The 16,790-nt window shown below is 42.3% G+C and overlaps 1 protein-coding gene across 1 annotated transcript in view; it reads left to right on the top strand.

Annotated features, from left to right (window-relative positions):
• Nucleotides 1-16,790, top strand: part of fstl4 (follistatin-like 4) — a gene marked incomplete at both ends in the record, with an annotated part of 526,243 nt that overhangs the window by 216,039 nt on the left and 293,414 nt on the right.

The following is a 16,790-nucleotide window of genomic DNA, read 5'->3' as shown; positions in this document are numbered from 1 at the left end:
TTCAATAATAAAAGTCGACCTTGATAATAACAACGATTATTCGAAAATTCGAAATTCGATGCCCATCCCTACTATCCAGCTGGTTAGTCAGCTAGCAGCTGCTAAAAGCTAATTAACGTACATCAGCTGACGAGTCTCGGCCAGAAAGACTGCTGTTCGCCTCCCGTGTGAAACGGTAGCAGTTTCGTTAGGTTCACTACAAAATGTTTGCACTGCAGATTAACGGTTATTATATATATGCGGTTCCGGATCGGGGCGCGGGTCTCATGTCTGCGGGGTGGGTTGCGGTACTGATTGATCATATGTGCGGGTTCGGGGAGCGGGGTTGGTACTGCACGTTGCGGGGCCGGGCGGAGCCGGGTCTTGAAAATCAGACCCGCGCAGGACTCTTGATTGATACTTCAGTCAGTCGTAGTTCCGATCAGAAATGTTACAAATCTGTCCCCACAAAACATGGCCATTTTTGTATAGTCCGACTCCTTGCAATGGTGGGTCAATATTTCATGTCATATCAGCAAATGTATTAGTAATGCAAAGAATGGACTTCCGGGTTGGTGATGGTGAAGACAGGCTGCGTGTCTGAGTAGCTCCGCGGTTTGTGACATTGATTACAGTAAAACCCTAGATATTTTTCATTTTCCAACCTTGTAAAACGAACATCTAATCGTTTATCACCAGTAAACTTAGTTGGCTTTAGTTGAAAATGAGCCTAGACAAGCCTGGACGGCAACTACGCTCGCAGATTGGCAAAGACGGCCAGGAAATGAATGACGCCGAACAGCATGGTGGCGCCACGGGCTCCAACCAACTAACTTTGAGTGCCTTTACCGAAGCAATAGCTCAAATGAAAACTGATATTTGCGACAAGATGGACAGTGTCGTCGACAGCCTCAGAACCGAAATTGCCCTGGTCCGGGAGGGAGCCCAGACGTCATTCAACAAGCTGCAGGCTACTTTTACAGCACACGAGGCTAGGCTGGTGGATGTGGAAAAATCCGCTGCCTTCTGCGGCAACACCGCCAACGATTTACTCGCCAAGTGTGACAAACTGAGATCCGATGTCACTGTCCTGCAGAATAAATGCGATGACCTGGAGGGCCGGCAGAGACGAAACAACATCCGTGTGCTGGGGGTCCCAGAGGGAGTCGAGGGTCCGCAGCCCACCGAATTCATGGCTGACTTCCTGAAAGAGTTGCTTCAGCTCGAGGATAAACCGGTTCTGGACCGCGCTCACAGGTCTCTGAAAGCCAAGCCCAGGGCTGGGGATCCGCCTCGTCCCTTCGTGATCCGTGTCCACTACTTCCAGATCAAGGAGCTCATCCTCCGCAAATCACGGGCTGCTGCTGGCTCACTCAAGTCTCGTGGTGGGAACAAGATTTCTATATTTCCAGACCTGGCCTCGGCGGTCGCGAAGAAGCGTGCAGAGTTTTGGGGAGCCAAGCAGTCTCTCCGGCTGGTTACAGGTGTCAGGTATGGTCTTCTCTTCCCCGCCCGTCTGAGAGTCTCACTGCCCGATGGGAAAGAGCACTACTTTGAGGATCCTGCGAAGGCTGCAGCATTTGCTAAACGCCTGGTCTCTGGACCCGTCCGGGAAGAGGATTAATTTGGATATAGCGTTAACGTTAACGTCAACCCCCCCCCCCCCCCCCCCCGTTGTAGTTATGGTGGATTTTTCGGCCACTAAAGTGACAGCTCACAATCTTACTGACTGCGCATTTGGCTGACAGAATATGTGCTTTTATTTTATTTTCCTCTCCAGGAGCCCCTTCATTTTATTTAGCTTATAACGCGTGTCAATGGAAATATACGGGATTGTCTGGACACATGGTAATGTACGAACATCTGATATGCTCTCACTACTTGCTTGATTGCTTTGATATCCATAGGCTACAGACCGTGTGCCATGTTATTTTTATGTTCTGGCATAGCCCAGGTCGTTTTCTGAGTTCACATTATGTTATGCCAATTTTGGTTGGAAACTGTGAGGGGTTCCTGAAGGGCTGAAGTACGGCCGCTGATAAACGTTTGATGACGTTACCCCCAATCCCCCCCCCCCGACTTAACGTTATGGCCACACATGGTGACGGCTCACAGACTAGGAGGGAATGCGTATCTGTCGGACATAATCTGTGCTTTTATTTCTATTTTATTTATTTTAAAATTTCCTCATCAGGAGCCTCGGCATCTCATTTAGCCTTCAATGTGTTTCATTGGATAAATGCGGGAGCATAAATGGCTGGACATAATGGTAATGTATGGGCACCCGATTGGCAATCATTATTGGCAGACTGCTTCATTACCCATGCATGCCGTGTGTTACGTTATTTGTCCAGGTTGTTTTTGGGAGCTTACGTCATGCCAATATGGTTGATAATTACGCGGGGCTCATATATGGCTAATGGATATGGTTTCAAAGTGTATCTTGGCTGTGGCTGTTTTCATTGTTGCAGAGCGCTCAAGCGCCACTGGTGGTTAGAGTTGTTAATGCAGTGTTTGCTCTCAGCTGGCTATGAATGGGTCGCCTACCCCATCGTGTGGTGGGATTGCGCTACTACATCTCATGCTGGCTGTGGCTCTGGCTGTTGTCATAGTAAGTCTTCTATGACTTAATGTATGTATGTGTATGGGTATATATATATATATATATATATATATATTTTTTTTTTGGATAGGTTGGAAATGATTCACAAATGTTGAATATTTTGTTTACTGTTTGCATTATATTTTATATAGTCACTCGATTTCGGTGTCTGGTTAGACATGTTGGGTTTGCCTAGGGAAGTGTTAGGCTTTGGGTTACTGCTGCCACCTCGTTTAGTGAGGTGGCTCTGGTTGGGTGGGCAAGGTTTGCTGTTAACTATGGGTACTTTTCTTTTGGTAAATCTACGTTTTTGTAAGTATGTACCTTTTCTTGTTTTTTATTTTTATTTCTATACGTCGTCATGTGTATTTTCCCCCCATTTTGTTTTCACTATTGCACTCAAGGTCAGTAATTTTCATGTCTACAGGATATGTGTTGGTCAGCTCATTCCTCTAAATTCATATCTGTTATTTTCACTCGGTTGGTCCCTCAATCCACTTTATGGCTAACAACCTAGCACCTAGCGGTTCTCTGAGGGTTACCAGCTGGAATGTTAAGGGGTTAAATTCACCTTTAAAGCATAATAAGGTCCTCTCATATCTCAAGGATTTGGGCACTAGAATTGCATTCCTTCAGGAGACCCACCTCAAACTGGAAGACCATCTTAGAATTAGAAAGAGCTGGGTGGGCCAGTTATATCATTCAACATTTACAAGCAAATCACGGGGGGCTGCAATTCTAGTGCACAAGTCAGTGCCACTCTCCGTCTCCAAGGTCATAGCCGACCCCCTTGGCAACTTTATTATAGTATCGGGCAAGATTAACAAGAACTGTCTCACCTTGGTGAATGTCTATGGTCCGAATTGGGACAATGATGATTTCTATAAGAAGCTTTTGTTTTCTATACCAGATCTTGGAACACACCAGTTAATTTTGGGCGGCGGTTTCAATTGTTGTCTTAATCCATGTCTGGATCGTTCCTCCACTAATACCCCTGCTCTCTCCAAATCTGCCAAGGTCATTCATACATTTATGGATCAATATGCTGTTTCAGACCCATGGCGATTGTTGAACCCCAATGTTAAACAGTATTCTTTCTTTTCCCCTGTCCATAAATCTTTCTCACGAATTGATTTTTTCTTGTTGGACCATAGACTCCTCCCCTCGGTTCAACAATGCTCATATGGCCCTATTGTCATTTCCGATCACGCAGCTGTTTCGGTTGACCTCTCTCTCTCAGGTGGCTTCATGCAGCGATCTCCTTGGCGTTTTAACAATTTATGGCTCTCAGATCCAGCATTTGTTGATTTTGTGAGTGCGCAAATAGATTTTTTCATCTCTTTTAATATTACGCCAGATGTGACTGCCTCTGTGGTCTGGGAGTCCTGCAAGGCATACCTGAGGGGGGTGATCATTTCTTACACTGCGTATCAGAGGAAAAAGGCTGCAGAGGGGAAAGCGGAACTTTCCACGTTAATTTCTGAACTCGAAATCCAGTATTCTTCCTCACCAAGCCCAGACCTCTATACAAAGCTTCTCACTGCTAAAGCCGACTTTAACATCTTGGCATCTAAGCAAGCAGCGGAAATGCTTCAAAGATCTCGACACACTTTTTATGAATTCGGAGACAAACCCGGCAAACTGCTCGCTCATCAGCTTCGTCAGATGTCTGCGTCTCACTTAATCACTCAAATTAACACACCAACTGGTACAACAATTGACCAAGAATTAATCAATAACCAATTCAAGGATTTCTATAGCTCCCTTTATACATCTGAACAATCGTCTGATCCATCGTTATACAGTTCATTTTTTCAATCGCTAAACATTCCTACCATTGACTCTGAGCAGGCGTCTGCCTTAGAACAGCCTTTTACGGTTGACGAGATTAGTCTTGCCCTGAGGTCTATGCAGAGCGGAAAGTGTCCGGGTCCGGATGGCTTTCCGGTCGAGTTTTATAAGGCCTTCTCCGCGAAGCTAACCCCACTCCTGCTCAACATGTATAGTGAATCGTTTGAATCTGGTCTATTGCCTGCTACACTGCGCCAAGCTTTTATCTCCCTGATACTTAAAAAGGACAAGGATCCTCTTCAATGTGGCAGTTATCGTCCCATTTCCTTACTGGGATGCGATGTTAAGTTGCTGGCAAAGGTGCTGGCTCGGCGATTAGAACATATACTCCCCTCAATTATATCCATAGACCAAACTGGGTTCATTAAGAACAGATCTTCTTATTATAACATCAGACGCTTATTTAATGTACTATATAATCCCTCCTCTTCTAAAACACCAGAGGTAGTCTTGTCATTGGACGCGGAAAAAGCGTTTGACAGAGTGGAGTGGGGTTACCTTTTCGAAACACTGAGAGGATTTGGGTTTGGTGAGAAGTTTATAACTTGGATTAGGTTGTTGTACACCCTACCAACAGCATGTGTACGCACCAATAACAACTATTCAGATTACTTCCCCCTCTGCAGGGGCACAAGACAGGGATGCCCATTATCTCCTTTATTGTTCGCGATAGCGGTGGAAGTATTAGCTATAGCACTGAGATCTAGTGAGTTTGCGGGTATCATGAGAGGTGGAGTGGAGCAAAAGGTGTCTCTTTACGCTGATGATTTGCTGTTGTATGTATCCGACCCTGATAAATCCATCCCTCATGTGCTTACCATCCTTGGAAGTTTTGGTCAAATCTCTGGGTACAAGTTAAATCTAAACAAAAGCGAACTCATGCCGGTTAACTCTTCAGCTAAGACCCTGAATTTCAGTAGATTGCCGTTTAAAATTTCTCATAAAAAATTCACCTATCTTGGAATTTGTGTAACTAATAGTTTTAAGGATTTATTTAAAAATAATTTTGCCCCTCTACTAGCCCGTCTCACTCAGGACTTCCAACGATGGTCACTTCTCCCCCTGTCTTTGGCTGGGCGGATAAATTGTGTTAAGATGAATGTGCTTCCTAGGTTCTTGTACCTTTTTCAATGTATTCCCATTTTTATTGTAAAGTCTTTTTTCCGTAAGTTGGATGGCAGGATTTTGCATTTTATTTGGGGGGGTAGGAACCCAAGAATTCGAAAACAAGTACTGCAGAGACCCAAACTCTCAGGGGGAATGGCTTTACCCAACTTCCAACAGTATTTTTGGGCAGCCAATTTGCGCTCCATCCTACATTGGCAGAATATGGATGATATGGATCCCACTCCTGCGTGGCTATGTATGGAATCCGCTTCCTGCGCTCCAGCCTCATTGGCGGCTCTCTTGTGCTCACCTTCCCTGCCACCATTAGCCAAATTTATTAAGAATATTATGGTGAAGAACAGTATCAAAATCTGGCACCAATTTGCACGTCATCATGGGCTCACCTCCCCCCCCCTGTCATCCCCTGTCCGTGCCAACCCGCTTTTCCCTCCCTCTGTACTAGACAAGGCCTACAATCTGTGGCATAGTCAGGGAATTTCCACAATCAGCGATTTATATGTAGATGGCATATTCGCTTCGTTTAATGATTTGGTAAATATATATGAGCTTCCAAAAGCCCATTTCTTCAGGTACCTGCAAGTTCGTGGTTTTGTCCGCAAGCATTTTTCAGGGTTTCCTGCCATTCCTTCTGTTTCTCCCATTGATTTGCTTTTACAACAAGATCCAATTCAAAAAGGTGTCATTACACGTTTATATAATGAGATATCCATGCTACAGTCCCCCGAATCCCTCGCATTATGTACAATTTGGTCACAGGAATTGGGAGAAGAATTAGATCATGAGACCTGGGAGGAGATTCTCTACAGAGTTCACCACTCTTCTTTATGTGCCAGACATGGGGTGTTGCAATGTAAGGTGGTCAATAGGGTGCACTGGTCCAAATGTAAGCTGGCGAGGATTTTTCCTGACATTGATCCCACGTGTGATAAATGTCGGCAAGCTCCTGCAGATCTTTGTCATATGTTTTGGCTGTGTCCCTCTCTCTCTTCCTATTGGGAAGCTGTGTTTGATACTTTGTCTAAGGTCACTTCGGTGCCCATTGTGCCATCCCCAATTACTGCACTGTTTGGAGTCCTGCCAGCTGGGATTTTGCCCAAATACTTCTTGGATTTTGTGGCTTTCCTAACTCTTCTAGCGAGGCGATCAATTCTAATGAATTGGAAGGGTCCCTACGCTCCCACTCATTCTCGGTGGGTGGGGGACGTGTTGCATTTTATGCAACTGGAGAAAATTAAGCACACCATACGAGGCTCTCTGCACAAGTACTATAAAATCTGGCAGCCTTTTTCAGAATATATAAAGGGCATCCAAATTATCCCGCCAGCTCCGGACTGATGAACCTCTGGTCCCTTTTGATCTTGTCTGACCCCGATATACAGTATCTGACCTCTGTATAAGCTACTTTACTGACCTCTTTCTATCTTTAATTCTGTCTACCCCCCCCCTTGTTTATCTTATTTGATATTTATTTACTTTTCTCTCTGTATTGTTGTTTTGCTGTAACTGTGAAGTTATGTGTGTTTTGTTGTGATGTATGTGTTTTGTTTGTGTAAACTTGAAAAATCCCATAAATAAATCATAAAAAAAAAAAAAGTAATGCAAAGAATAATCCTGAATCTAGCTACAAATTAGTTTAGTTTAGTTTAGTTTAGTTTAGTTTATTTCGGTCAATTTCACAAGTACAGCTCAATACAGTTGTGATTAAAGAAAAGCAAGAAAACAAAATAAGAGAACAAACAGTGATTGCTGGTTGGGTGTTATACAAGCCTGAAAAGACCGAAAAGGAGTAGGCTGAAGCAAACGCTTATAGCGCCTACCCTTTTTACATTTTTTTTTTTTTTTTTTTTTTTTTTTTTTTTTTTAATTATTATTATTATTATTATTACTATCATTATTTTCTTTTTTCTTGATATATAATATTGATAATATTGATAGTAATGATAATAACAATAACAATGAGTACTAAGCAAAATACAGGTATTCTATATACACAAGAATTGTACTTAGAGTCAAATACACAAACTAGGTTTCTATATATCTATGAATGTATATATATATTCTATATGTATATATTATATATTATATATTCTATATGTATATATATATATATATATATTCTATATATCTATGAATTATATGTTTAAATATAATAATGTAATATAATATAAATATCAATCTTGAGTTTTATATCTGTTAATAATCTGATTTTTTAACATTTTTTTAAATTTGTAGATTGTTTTACACATTTTTATTTCATTTTCTAGTCCATTCCATAGATTAACTCCTTTAACTGTTATACATCTTTGCATTGCATTTGTTCTGGTTTTTGTTCTTGTAGTTGTAAACATGCAGATTCCTCTTAGATTATAAGTGCTTTCTCTGGTTCTGAACAACCTCTGGATGCATTCTGGGAGCTCTTTGTTTTGGATTTTGTACATGAATTGTGCCGTTTGAAAGTCCACCAAGTCTCTGAATTTGAGGGCATGTGAATGTATGAATAATTTAATTTAATTCCATCCAGAATGACAATTTTAGTGCAGATTCAGTACATTTTAATTTTATCTTTCTACTCACTGGTCTTTTCACTAGAAAGGCCAATGCATTTTGAGGGTCGAAGATGAGGCCATCAACTGAAAGGGGTAACTTGTGCGTCGTGCTATAACTAACTACTATTTCCTAGTAGGGATGTCGACGGTTAACCGTTAACCGTTTAACCGCCGACAACGTCATTGGTCGGTTAAGCATGTCGGTCAAACGGTTAATTTGCATATTAAATTGGCATACAACGTGTTGCCAATATGGTGTTTTTTTTCCCTCCTTCGCGGTAAGCAACAATGTTAACGTAGCCTAAGTAGTTACTGTAGCAGCATTATATAGGAATTAAAAGCTCCTGCCACTGCCAGAACAACATTCATTTAGAGAAAGGCTTTTCCAAATGCAAAAGCAGTGTGCATTGTCAGCACTGACTGTCTCTCTCACTGTCCGCCTCTCCCCCCGCGTGCGAGATGTGCTGATGTGCTCTGTGATAAACTCAGCTCCACACATGCGCCACACCCCCGCCTCCTCTCTGCTTTGACCAGACGGGAGAAGACGCCCTGCCCTGTGCAGACTACAACGAGCCAGTCAGTCATGCTCCTTCTGTGTTCCAGCCGCTGTCATGAAACCATGAGGTTACTTTCAATGATGTGTTTCAAAACAAGCTGCGTCTTCTACATCGATTCACTGAGGAATCCACACTTTTACCGTAAATTGAGTTCTCTCCGGGTCTGTCTGTCTCTCAGGTGTAATAATCCCACAACGATTACAGCAAGAGTGAGAATGCTCTTCTAAACACATCGGCTATTAATATATAATTATTTCTCTGCATCTCATATTAGATCGGTAAAAAGTTTGGACAGACTGCTTCATTTGTTCATCCTCCCGAGTCCCGCAATGCTGACAGCTGTCAGCGTGCGGACTTGCTGCACTCGTCATGTCGTGCAGCCCGACACACCGAGAGCATAATAGCCACCTACAGCCCTCGTCGCAGATAAAGAGAGAGAGGGAGAAGCGTGGAGAGAGAAGCAAACTATTTTTTGCAGATCTCAAAAGCAGGTAAACCACTGTTGAATTAGTGAGAATGTCAGAAGGAGGAGAGAGCAATAAGCGCTTCGTCAGTGCGCCCTGCAGCGTGAAGGCTTGGGGCGGTGTCGTGATGTGCTATTCAAAGTGGAAATTCGTTCAATTAGCGACACGTTTCGTTCTGAGCTTTTAAAATTAGTTTCTGCTGGTTTTATTAGACTATTTACGACACATGCAGTAAGATAATTCATTTAAGAATTGTGAGCGTGAGTATGGGTTTTTTCCCTCCGTATTTCCCCCTTCTGCAATGCGTGCAGCTCCTATCATAGCCTATCTGAGGAATGTTTTTGTTTAGATGGCTGGAGGATTCAACTTGTCTTCTCGTTTTGTTATTGTGTTTTTTTCTGCTTGTAGATGTAAAAATAAACGCTTTATAATGAAAAAAAATCAAGCATTTGTTGTGGTAATGGTTTAATGGGGCACAGACAGTCAAATAGCGCATTTTAATCTTCTCGGTTAACCGACAATTGTCGGCTAATGAGGGTCGGTTGTCGGTCAAGAAAAATTATGATTTTCGACATCCCTATTTCCTAGCGTCATTTTAGAAAAATCTGTCAACAGAGAAAAGTCATGGAGAGAGACATTTTGAAAATCAAGATGTTACTTCCAAAATTCAAAACAGTGGCTTGGACTTTCTACGGTTTGTCTTAAAAAAATGATCAAACACTCTCAAAAGCAGTGCTAAGAAACAAATATTAGGGCTGTGAATCTTCACTGGCCTCATGATTCGATTCGATTACGATTCAGAGAGCTTCGATTCGATTACGATTATCGATGCATCTCGATGCATCTTCAATCGATGCATCACTTTTTTCCCCAATACATGATTTATTTTTTCTCACTTTCTTTTTCTCACTGTGTGGCTACTTTTAAAATAAAAGTGCATTTGGAATTGCATTGTATTATGATCCAAATAAACAACTGCATGTACTTCCATTATATTTTATTCGATTATTATTATTATTATTATTTTTATTTTTATTTTTTTATAATCGATTTTTGACATTTGTGTATCGATGCAGAATCGTGCACGTCTGCATCGCGATGCATCTTATAATCGATTATTTTTGACACCCCTAACAAATATGGCCTCCAATATCCAAGTAAGTGGAGTAGCACTATATTCCACCTCCTCTGGCTATCTGTACTCCAGTTGACTGGCTATGTGTACTCCAGTTGACACTATTTTGGGTAGTATGCAGCAAACGGACAGTTATCTGTTCTCCCATATGAGGCCATGGGCTGCTCAGCTGTTGTCCATTGCTATTCTGGCTCAGTGTGCGTGTCAGAAGCACTTTGGGCGGCGCTGGGGAGACGCTGTTTGACGGCGCGTTTCTGAATGTAATTATCTACAGCTGCTTCACAGCAAATACAATGATCTGTAGGATCAGCAGACGTGACTGGGCTTTCCGTGGGGTACAAAACACACACACACACACACACACACACAGGACAAACTACATGCACCTTACACACACAGACACACACACACACACACACACACACACACACACACACACACACACACACTACATGTACCTTACATTCACACACTCACTACACAACTACACAATATTATGTACACAAGAGAAATTAAAAGCGGCACAAGGATGTGTGTAGGGGTTCTGTCACGTCTAACTAAAGCTATCTGCTGGGGGGGGGGGGGGGGGAGTATACTTTCTATCTGTAAATGTAACTTCCTGATCTCCTGAAGGGTTTGTGGCTGCACCCTGTGTTTCGGTGGACAAGGCCGTTTCTTACATGGCCGTGTGCTGCAGGCAGCACGTCCGCGGCACGGCCAATGTTCTTCCAGTCTAATTAGTAAGAGGCAGCGTTCCTCCGTCTCTGTGGAGTGTCTATCTGTGGAGCCCACTGAAATAACAAATAAATCAGTTTGTTTTGCCTTTAAATGTTAACGGGATTGAAACGAGGTTGGGAGTCTATAGCCCCAGGTATAAATATATTCAGGCGTATTTTGGTAACCAAATATAGCGAAGGTTTGTCCTTAAGTACTTTGCCTCCAGAGGGTACTGACATATAAACTGGCTCTGAGAGAGAGAGCGAGAGAGTGTGTGTGTGTGTGTGTGTGTGTGTGTGTGTGTGTGTGTGTGTGTGCGCATGTGTGAACACACATGTGTCTGTTGGAGTGTGTGTGTTGGAAGTATACCGTACAATGCTTAGGCGACTACTTGCATGCAGATGGCATGCCTCTCTGTTGGGTTTATTACCGCCGGCTCCATCGCGCTGATACAGCCAACCTCAAGTGCCGCAGCTTCTCCAAACAAATTAAATGGCCGTCACTCACGCGGAGAGACGTGCTTTGCCTCCAGTTACCCCCTTATCCCTTATCCACTTAGGCTTGCAAAAAAGGAAATTAAATGGGGGGGGGGGGGGGGGGGGCGCATCTATTCGTATGTATAAAAATGTCATAAAGATAAGGCGAAAATGGTTTTAACACTACAAATCCCTCATGGGCTCGCACGACTGTTGACGATGTTCATTGCGAAACACGTCCTGAAAATCTCTGATTATTATGGTGGACAATCATACCCGCTCTCAATTTCCCTGAAGCCCAGCAGCTCAGCAACAGGAGAGCAGTGCTAAGAAAGAGATAGACAGAAAACAGAGGGAGAGAGAGAGAGAGACACACACACACACACACACACAGAGCGAGGGAGGTCACGGCGAGTAAGAAGGCTCAATAAAAAAGCAGAATAAGAGTGGAAGGATATAGGATGGTCAGCCTGGCGGTGTCTCTGCATGGTGGAGCTGCCCAATTTGTAAGAGCCATTAGAAGCATTGTGTTGCAGCTTAGACAGCAGGATTAGCATAGGACTCTTAACAAGCCAACATGGTCCTAGAGAGAGCCAGAGAAAGGGCTCGCTGTGAGGATGTGCATCTGCCGCGGCTTAGCTAAATGTCAGACATCTTATGTATTGTGAACGTGGCTTTTGTTGCTGTTGTTTGAGCCGCTGTTGCTCTTTTCTGCCAGCTGAATGGGGAAACGCCGAGGGAGGGAGGAGGGGGAGAGAGAGTGGGGGAATGAGAGGGAGAGAGAGAGTGGGAGAGAGGGAGAGAGAGAGACTGATGAGGAGAAAGAGGAAGAAGAAGAAGGAGAAGTCAGCAGCAGCCACCGGTGGGACGGCGCCTGCTGCTGGACGGTGCGGCTAAGCGTTTAATCTCCCGTGCTCGGAGAATACAAACGATCTGGTAATCGTCCCCGACCTTGACATGAACAACAAGGTCACAGGGGAGCCGGGCTGTTTTGCATTTCCCACAGATGCTTTGCCGAGACACACAAAACAATTAGTCAACTGGACGGAAAGGAAATGAGTGTTAAAGCAACCTCCTCCACCATAGTTACAGTACCTGCATGTCCACCCTCCCCTTTCTCTTGCAGATTCCCTATTCTTAATTATGATGGGAGAGTAGTCAACACTTTTGAGTGTGTGTGTGTGTGTGTGTGTGTGTGTGTGTGTGTGTGTGTGTGTGTGTGTGTGTGTGTGTGTGTGTCAAGTCAAGTCAAGTTTATTTATATAGCCCTAATTCACAAGCATGTCTCAGAGGGCTTCACAGAGAATATGTCTAGCTAATTCTAGCTGACACAACAGTAGCACATTACAGAATAAAGAGGCGTGTGTGTGTGTGTGTGTGTGTGTGTGTGTGTGTGTGTGTGTGTGTGTGTGTGTGTGTGTGTGTGTGTGTGTGTACTTGTGTGCGTTTGCATGCACAAACACGGATGACGTACTGTACTTCATTTTCATCTATAGGGTATAGATTGATTCTCATCAGAAGTAGGACCGAGTCAACTTTGCTTCAGTCCCAAGTCAGTTTTCTTAGACTGTAAAAAAACAAAAACAAAAAACAAGAAGAAAACAAAATGCTAACAGCACAGAAATGACACTTAACCTTGGTTAGCCACTTAGCAATTTGTGACCCTCGATTAAATCCTTTTCTCCAGTCGAGCCGTCACCTGACAACAGAAACAGAAAGATGTGTCAGTGACAACACATTGCTTTGCTACAGTACAGTGAGAACCAATCTATAGCCTTCTAAGAGCAAACAAGTACGTACGTCAGCCATGTTTGTGAACAGGGTTTATAGACAGTGACTGAACGCAATAAGCTGTGTGTGTGTGTGTGTGTATGTATCTGTACTGTGTGTATCCATGTGTGTATGCTTGCTTGCAGAATGGCGCCTGTGTATGTGTGTGTGTGTGTGTGTGTGTGTGTGTGTGTGTGTGTGTGTGTGCGCGTGCGCGTACGCCTGTGCGTCTGCCCTGGAATCGCCTTAATGTAATTAAGGGACTTTTTTGTCCTCCGACAACAGCGCATTACCTCTCTTATTGAATATGCTGTGAGTTGAGATATGATTATACTCAAGGCAAATTCAATTTCTATTTTCAGCAGTTTGATTATAAAAGCCAAGACTGTGTCTTTTGAGTTGAGCCAGTCTGATTTTAACTGTAGCATTATTCCACAGAGGGTAATAGAAATGACCTCTCCTCAGCATCTTAACCATGAATTCCAACTCAAAACAATATCATGAAATGCAATGGCCACCAAATCCCTTTGGGATATGCATTCATTTCTGTGAGAGTGTCCTTTAAAGGGGCCATATTATGCATTCCTTAATTTTGTATCATATATATGTTGTTACAATCTTGGATGGTCATATTAAACATGGGCTAAGCTTCAAATAAATAGGTGAAAGTGTTTAAATGTTACCCCCATGAACCCCCCCTCCCCCCCATGAAATCTCGTGTACGAGATAGTACGGGATTTGTGCGAGAGCCACTGGTCTAGGTGACGTCAGGTAGGACTTGTTGCCTTGCCAACATGGCTGTCAGACTGGCTCGTGCACACACCAGTAGTCTCATGGAATAGAGGCAAAGTGACCGCCTCTACGTCCGGCTTCAACACTGTAGATTTTCATCCGCCATTTATTTTCCCAGACATTCCGTAAAATGCTTATAAAAATAGTTTTACTGGTTCAAACCAAATGGTACAGATATTAGGGCTGTTGAAACGAATTTTGATATTCGAATATTATTCGAATTTAATAATTATGAACGAAATTCGATTATTATTATTTTTTAAAAACGAATATTTTTTTATTAAATTTTTTTTTTTTTTTTTTTTTTTTTTTTTAGAACACTAGAACAGTGACAAGTTCTGACAACATACTTGAAGAAAAGAGTGTTAACTGAAGTTGACTGTTGAAGCTGCTATACTGATGTAAACCTACCTGTAGCTCTTAAAATGTACCGTATGTTCATTCATTGTTAACTGAAGTTGACTGTTGAAGCTGCTATACTGAATGTAAACCTATAGCTCTTAAGTGCAATACGTGACTGATTTTTTTTGTTGTTCATGGCTCATTGTTGTTTTGGCAAAGTTTACTTATTTGTTTATTGATAAGGAGCTCAAACAAAGGCTGTGTCTTTTTTTATTATCAATTATTTTATTTTAGCATTTCAGACAGCACCAATACATCACTGATGAATATTAACTAAGCTCTGGTTATCTGACCTATTTTCTAATGCAATGAATGTATGTACATTGTACAAGGAACATGTTTTCTTAAATAAACATCATTGCTGGACTATTTGTGATAAGCCTAATATTATTTTGAATATTCATCCACCATTCACTTTTCCATCTACATTTGGTAAAATGCTTAGAAAAAGTTTTACTTGGTCAAACCCAAAGATTCAGCTATATTTAGAATCAGAACACAACATAAGAGAAGACAACAATTCACTCAGACAAAAAAAAAAAAAAAATTTTTTTTTTAAATTCAATTAAAAATTAATTAAAATATTCGAATATAATTCGAATATTAAAATGTATAAAGCACTGAAATTCGAATTTGATTATAGAGGGAGATTGACAGCCCTAACAGATATATTTAGAAACAGGAGAGATCGCATAACATTTCACTGGGACCAAAATGTAAAAGAAATGCGGGTTTAAAGAAAATATTTTTTCGATGTTGTTTTTTATTTTGGTCCGAGTGAAATGTTCTATGGTCTCTCCCGATTATATCGTTAGCTGAACCGTTTGGTTCGACGAAGTAAAACTATTTTATAAGCATTTTACGAAATGTCTATGGGAAAATAAATGGCGGATGAAAATCTCTGGTACAGTGCTGAAGCAGGAAGTGACCTTCCACTTTGCCTCTCTATTCTCAACGTATTCAGGACCGCAAAAGCAAGGAGACGACTTGGAAGTGAGCAAGGATGTAGGACTGAAGTGGTAAGTTCTGAAAATATGTGTCTCATTCCAGCATCGGTTGTACTGCGAACCAACCTGCTGTGCTAGGAAGCGCTAAATAACGTTAGCGCTTGCTATATATAGCTTAGCACAGCTGCCTTTCATCTAACATAATGAACATAATAGCTGGAATGACGAAGGCACACATGTTCAGAACTTGTAACGTTAGTCCAACTTGCTGACTTCTAAAAGTCCTCATTTTTGTTTGGTCCGTGTAGCCTTTGCTAGGAGAGGCCAGGCTATTAGTCACAAGCATTTGAGAAGTTAGCTAACTAGCACCTCTCCCACCCCCACGCCTAAACATAATGTCGGCATAGCGGGTGGACCCCGGGGTGTAACGTTACGGCGGCCGCGGTAAGGGATGCCCTGCTCGGCCAGCCGCCGAAGGAAATGTCCCGGCACATTCCGGGCCTAGCGGAGCTGTTGCGTTAGGGGGATGTTGATATATCAATTGATAGCTTGCTTGTTACATCCAAGTCACGTTTTTCATCGATGGTCAAATTTGTTTTGACAATCCGTTGCTCGTTGATATAATTGTTTTACAACTACCAAATTTAGTAGGCAAAGCAGGGGATCGCCTGTCTGTCACAGTCGCCTATATTTGCCCTGGTTGCTATGGCAAATTGGCAATTAACAGAGCTTGTTAACAACAAAGTAGAAAAGGCGTCAAGCCTGGTGACTTAAAAAGAAGAAACAGAAAAGAAAGAACACTCATAACTGGGTCAATTAAGACCACGGCTTTGCTGTTACACCAAAACTTATTTGATCTCAGGAAAATACAGTACATGTTGATCAATCCTGCACCTTCAGATTATAATGGCTTTAGTAGCTTGCAGACACGTAATACATTTGTGTGCACATTGGTATATATTTGACTAGTATGGACTGTGTGTGTGTGAGAATCAGGATGAGTTATGGAGAGCGAAAAGGAGAACTGGAATACGTTACTGGCCTCTCTACCGGAAAATAAACAAAACGGAAATATTATTCAATTTAGAACAGTATTGACGAGTTGAACGTCAGCTAGTCTGAATATACTTTACCTCAGTGACCAAGACTTGAATCTTTCATGTGATCAGGAGACACTGAGCTGCCCAATGAATTTAACACTGACTGCATGGGCGCTTGTGTGGGAGTTGTTCATGTTTGCTAATATTGATTAAACTGTCCAGGATGTACAAATTCTTTCAGGGTAGATTTTCATTTTCATTTAATATTTATTTATAATTTATTAACATTGACATTGACAAGATGAATCGACAAATGGGCTCCAGAGTTTTGCAGTGCCCCACCTAGACCTCCAGCCTTTTAGTCTCCGGTCAGATCCCCCTGAC

The sequence above is a fragment of the Poromitra crassiceps genome (assembly GCF_964638095.1).
Source record: "Poromitra crassiceps genome assembly, chromosome: 1".
In the NCBI taxonomy this organism is placed as follows: Eukaryota; Metazoa; Chordata; class Actinopteri; order Beryciformes; family Melamphaidae; genus Poromitra; species Poromitra crassiceps.
The sequence above is the reverse complement of the archived record's forward strand: the minus strand, read 5'-3'. Positions and strand labels throughout refer to the sequence as shown.